Consider the following 5,488-nt stretch of genomic DNA (forward strand, 5'->3'; position numbering starts at 1 on the left):
CGGGCCCACCGGCAGGGGGCTGCCTGTGTGGGACCGGCTCCCTTCCTGCCCGCACCGGGAGCCCGGCCAAGGGGGAGGGCCTGGATGGCTGCCTCCCCGAAGGCCATGGGGTGCAGCCAGCCTCGGGGGGGCTGTGGGGCCGGCTTTGGGCTTCTTCAGGCTGCTCCCCAGCGAGCCTTGGGGCGGATGGCTTTGGCAAAGGGCTGCTGGGAGTCTGAGATGCTCCAGCTCATCCCATTGCAACCCACACTAGGAGAGAAACCCGCCGGCTGTGGGTAGGCCAGGTTTGGGCAGCAGCTGGACGAGGCAGAAGGCCCCGTCGACTGGTGGGTACACGAGTGAGCCGGAGCAGAGTGAGGGTCTCTGAGCTCCTGCAAAGCAGCTGGGATGTTGCTAATGGGAAGGGGGAGTGATAGCGTGTGTTCATCGGGGGAGTTGCTTGGCAGGCTCTGCCCCCAAGGCCCAGGGTTAGAGATGATGTCTGGCTGTAGGAAAGCATGCTTGGTGGTGGGAAGGAGCTGTGTTTGCTCCTTAAAATCCTCCAGACCTGCCTGCACCCTCTGGTCTGGAGGTGGCAGATCCATCTCGTACCGCATACGTGACCCACGTGCGGGCGGTTTGTGGGTGCACGTCAGCTCGTGATCTGTGCAGCATTGCTGACATGCCAGGTTCGCCTGCACCCGAGCAGTTCATCCACGCATGCGATGCATTTTGGCTGCACCAGGCTTGCTGCCTGGCGTCCTCGCCCTCCACTGTCTCACAAGCAGCCAGGCAGCATCTCGGACGCAGCAGATCTGCTCGCACACCACAGGCACGCACAGCCTTTCCAAACGTGCCCAAATCACTGCCTGAGCAATGGGCCCAGATGCCCAGGAGTTGTCTGTTGGAGCTGTTAGACAGGGACAAGCTGCCAGATCATTTCCTGAAGTGGCAGAAAAAGGCTAACAGGGATTTTCTGCTGCAGCAAGCGGAACGGGCAGCAGGAGCACGAAGTAAGGCTAATGCACACCTGAATTGGCAGCGGGTGTCTTGGGACAAGAGCTGTTGGAGAGTCACTGCCAGCACCAGTGCCTTTCCTGCCTCAGCCCACGCCAGCTCTGCGTGGCCGTGCAGCCCTGTGGATGTGCAAACCCTCTTTTCCAGGTTCGGCAGAGCCCAGGACAGGCTGTGGATACCTACACTGTGTGCATGGGAATGGCTCGTTTCATGCTTACGTGGAAAGCCCGAGGGCTCCCAGTGCAGGGGTCTCGGCTGGAAGAAGTCAGGCAAAAGGCTGGGGGGGATTTGCACTGGCGAAAGCTGCCTGCTGGCCCCCGGTTTCTGCTCACCCACAGGACAGGCGTAGCAAGAGGTGAGGGCAGGGTGGCAGGATGCCTTGCCTGCCCCAGACATTGTCCTGCTCCCCCCTGGGACTTCTCCAGCCCTGGGGAAGGGCCATGGTTAAGGGAAGCCCCCGGACAGACCCAGGAGCTCTGGGCAGGCAGCGAGGGGCAGGTTGGTGGGTCGTGCCGGGCTGCGCATGGTGCCCCTTGGCCTGTGCCACCCGTGCTTTGGCAATGGTCTCCTAAAGCCTTTCCCCAAGCCCCCCCGGGGGCGTGCCTGAGCCCGGTGCTCTTGCCGCAGGTGTGGGGAGTGCTGTGGGGCCGTCCCCTCCGTGCAGACAGGCAAGGGGGGCTGCTCGATCCACTCCAGGCTGGAGTCCGGAGGAAAGCCCTTCACCCGGCTGCCTGATCCCTCTTAATTACAGGGGAGGGGAGGCTGGTGCTGCCCACCGCAGCCATGCGGGCTGGCAAGGCCCAACAGCGTGGGTGGTGGAGTGGCATCTCCTCTCCAAGGGTCCCAGCTCCCGGGACCTGCTGGAGGGATGCCAGCTGGCAGCCGTGCCGTGCAGGGCAGGCTAGTGGGACGCTCCAGCCCCACTCCGTCTCCATGGCTCCAGCATCTGCAGCGGGGACGTGTAGCTATATCTTTAAGAAGGGCCTGGGCTGGGGTGGGAGAAGCGTTTCCATCCAGCCTTTCTCCCAGCAAACCTGGATCGAGTTAGTGTTAGCGAGCGAGCGAGCGAGCGGCGGAGTTGGCGCCGTGGCCGTTCCCCAGCTCCCGGCTGGGGTAGCCGCCAGCTCACCCCGTGAGTGGCCATGGGGGTTCGGAGCAGCCGGTGGCGTGCGGGGCAGCTTTTATCCCCCGTGCCTGCGGTCCCTGCAAGGAGAGGAAGAGGAGGAGGCAGAGCTGGGTACGTAGAAGTTTTATCCTCCTCTCCGCCGGCTGGACTCACTGCCCCGCTCCAGGGAGGGGGCTGGCAGTGCCACAGGACGAGGGCAGGGAGCACGGTGGGTGCATGGGACGGGACGGGTGGCTGCCTCCAAAGGTGGGTGCTGGCAGCGGGCAGCTCCAGGGCTTGCCCGCACAGCCGGGGCTGGCAGAGCCGCCTGCTTGGCTTCTTCTGGCTCCTACCCTCACGTGCTGAGCGATGCAGATGGCAGGATGGGGCTGGCTGGGAGCCTCGCCGCCTGTCATGCAAGGGCTCGCAGCGCTGGGATGCACCGATGGTGATAGTGGGCAGAGCCCCGTGGGGGGGATGCAGTGCCCTCCGCTCCCTGGGCAGCGCCCGTGCCCGTGCCCAGCCCTAGGGCTGGATGTGTCCCTCCTCTTCCTCCTTACAGGCTCAGGCTGGGGCAGGGAGCATCCCCAGCGACCCTGCCAGGAGAAAGGTGCTCCTGTGCTGCTGCCCGCCTCCTGCCGCTGCAGGCAGAGGTGCTGTGGGATCTGGTGGCTGTGCAGGGGGAGATGCCAGTGCCACACCTTGCACCCCATGTCTTCCGTGATGGGCTCATAAATGACACAAACTAGTGATGGCATCACGGCACATGGTGGCAGCCCGGGTCCGCACTGGTTCTCTCATGCAGCGGTTTTGGGGTGCGTTCAGTTTTCCCAAGCCAGAGGAAGCTCTGGGTGACTGGGGGTGCGGGTGCAGGTTGTTGGGCTGATCGGGGCCGGGATCCCTGTATCCCCTGGGCCTGACCTCTGCATGGGCAGCAGAGGCCTTGCAGCTTGTCCTGTGCTGGTGGCATGGTGGCCGTCAGAGGACCCCGGTGCTGAGCTCACCGTGTGTTTTCCCGCCCCTGAGCAGCTGGGAGGGCCCAGAGCAGTGGTCCTGAGCCCGGAGAAGAGCCTGGCTGTGTCACGGCCATAAGCCAGCTGGGCACCATGATGCCAAGCTCTGGGGCTCGGGTGCGCGGGGTCGGCACGCTGGTGCAGCCCCTTGCAGCGCTTGCAGGACGTTCCTCCCCCCATATGCCCACCCTGTGCACGGCTTAGTGATGGACCCCATCAAGCTGCTGGGGACATGGCTGCTCCGCGGGAGCCAGGCTGCTGGTTCCTCCAGCCATGGTTTGCCACCAGGCACCACCGGCAATACCCCGTCCCAGGGAGGATGGGTTAGTGCCCTGGTGCGGCTCCCGGGACACGGAGCAAGGAGGTATGTTGCTGCACTGGAGGAATCCTAGGAATGCAGAACCCGGAGGGGACACGAGGTGGCACGGCAGTTTCAGCCCAGCTTTTCAGTTGCTGCAGGCAGATTCCCTGCCAGGGCCAGGCAGGCCTCGCAGGGACAGCTCAGCGGTGCAGGAAAGCAGGAGGTCACCTTCAGCGGGGCGAGCGGTGGGGCTGCCAGGCGCGGGGCTCGGCGTCCTGGGCGTCCTGGGCTCTGCCTTACAGCTCAGCCGGGTCCCTGCCGGCGGCTGTGCCCCATCTGGCACCCACCCCGCCGGGACGTGGGACCCCCTCAGGGTCCGACACAGCCCTGGGAGCGACGCGTGGTGCTGCCCGCTCTCTGCAGTGCTTGTGCGGGGCTGTGCAGCCCTGGCCCCGCTCCCCCAGCCTTGTTCTCGAGCTGTTGTTCTCCTATGAGCTCATCCGCCTTGCTGGTTATTATCTTTTAACATGGTCTCTTGGCCAGAAAATAATCAGCTTGTCCACTTAGCGAGTGTTTATGGCTTCTTCAAAGAAGCTGCTTTCTCTGCCAGGAGAGGGGCTACTTTAGAAACAGAGAGCTGAGCTGCTCCCCGCACTCGGGGCTGGACAGAGTAGCTGGTGCGGGCTTTTCCCCCGCTCTACGCCCGCAGCGGGTGGCTGGGGCATGCCGGGGTGCACTCGGCCACTTGCGCCCTCCTGCCTTCGCGGGCCCCATCACGGAGCACCCGTGTGCTGCGGGTGGGAAGGACCATCTGGGAGCCGCTTCGCAGCGCGCGGGGAGCTCGCTTGGGCTGCAAGAAGAGCACAGCTGGGAAAGCACAGGCAAGCTGCATGCGCCCACAGGGCTTGGAGGAGGACACGGGGTCTAGGGCTTCACTGCAAGAGATGACGAGTAGCTAGGAGTGATGAGTAGCTTGCTCGGCTCCCTGGGACAGCACATGGAAAGACAGCCGTGTTGTCGAATCAAGGACCGTACAACCCACAATGGGGCCGTTTGCAAAGGTGCCGCTGCAGCCTGGCTCGACACCGCCTGCCTTGGCTTGTCTGGGGGCTTGGAGGAATGGGAGGAAAGTTTTTCTCGATGGTATTTCTACAAACCACCCCAGGCTCATCTCGGTCCTTCGTCTTCCCAGAGAGCATGCGGAGGCCAGGGCGAGGTGGGAGTACGCCTGCGCTGCCCGCAGCTCCTGCCGCAGCCCCATCGTGGGCTGTCCCCGCAAGCTGAGGCGCTGCCGCAGCCCTGCCTGAGCATGGGGGCACGGCACGCGGCCGCGGGAGCCGGGGGTGCCACCGCGGGGCCCCCGCACCGCTGCGGCTGTCACACCCACCTGCTCCCACATCAGTCACACAAACCGCTCCTTGTGCCAAGTACTGATCCAATTTGTGACTGTTTCCATAACAACCTCCCAGCGCTTTCTGGTCCTTTCTGTCGCTACGCGGATGCTGAGCTTCGGCGTGTAAGGGATGCTCCGGCCTGGGATGGAGCGGCTGGGCTGAGCCATCACCAAGTACCTCCAGCTCCTGGGTGCCAAGGGCCATTCACTTGCCGGAGGCTGGGGCACACTGAGCAAGTTTCCCCTGACGTGGGAGTGGTTTTTTTCCCCATCAGAGGGATACGGTGAGGTTTGGGCTGGGGGAAGAAGGAGCCCAAGGGCAATAGTTGATCCAGGCGTGCAGCCCTCTTGTGGGGGGTCCCCGAGCGCAGCTCAGCCTTGTGCAGATGTGGCACTGCCCGGGATGCTCAGTGCCAGGGATGGGGCCGCTGAAGGTGCTGCCAGCCAGAGAGCCCCCCCTGTTTCTCCTACCAGAGACCCCATCACCCACAGGCCTGGCTCTTGCGGTGTCCCATGGCTCTCACACAGGCTTTCCCCGCAGGGCACCAGCCCCAAGAGCTCACCCCACACCCCCCTCTCTCCCACTGCACCAGTGCATGGCTCAGGCTGCTCTGGGAGCTGCCATGCTCCTTGCCCTCTTGCCTCCATCCACCCCCTGCTCAGCCTGCCACCCCGCAGGG

Source organism: Aptenodytes forsteri, unplaced genomic scaffold, assembly GCF_000699145.1.
Source record: "Aptenodytes forsteri isolate BGI_AS27 unplaced genomic scaffold, ASM69914v1 Scaffold455, whole genome shotgun sequence".
Classification (NCBI taxonomy): Eukaryota; Metazoa; Chordata; class Aves; order Sphenisciformes; family Spheniscidae; genus Aptenodytes; species Aptenodytes forsteri.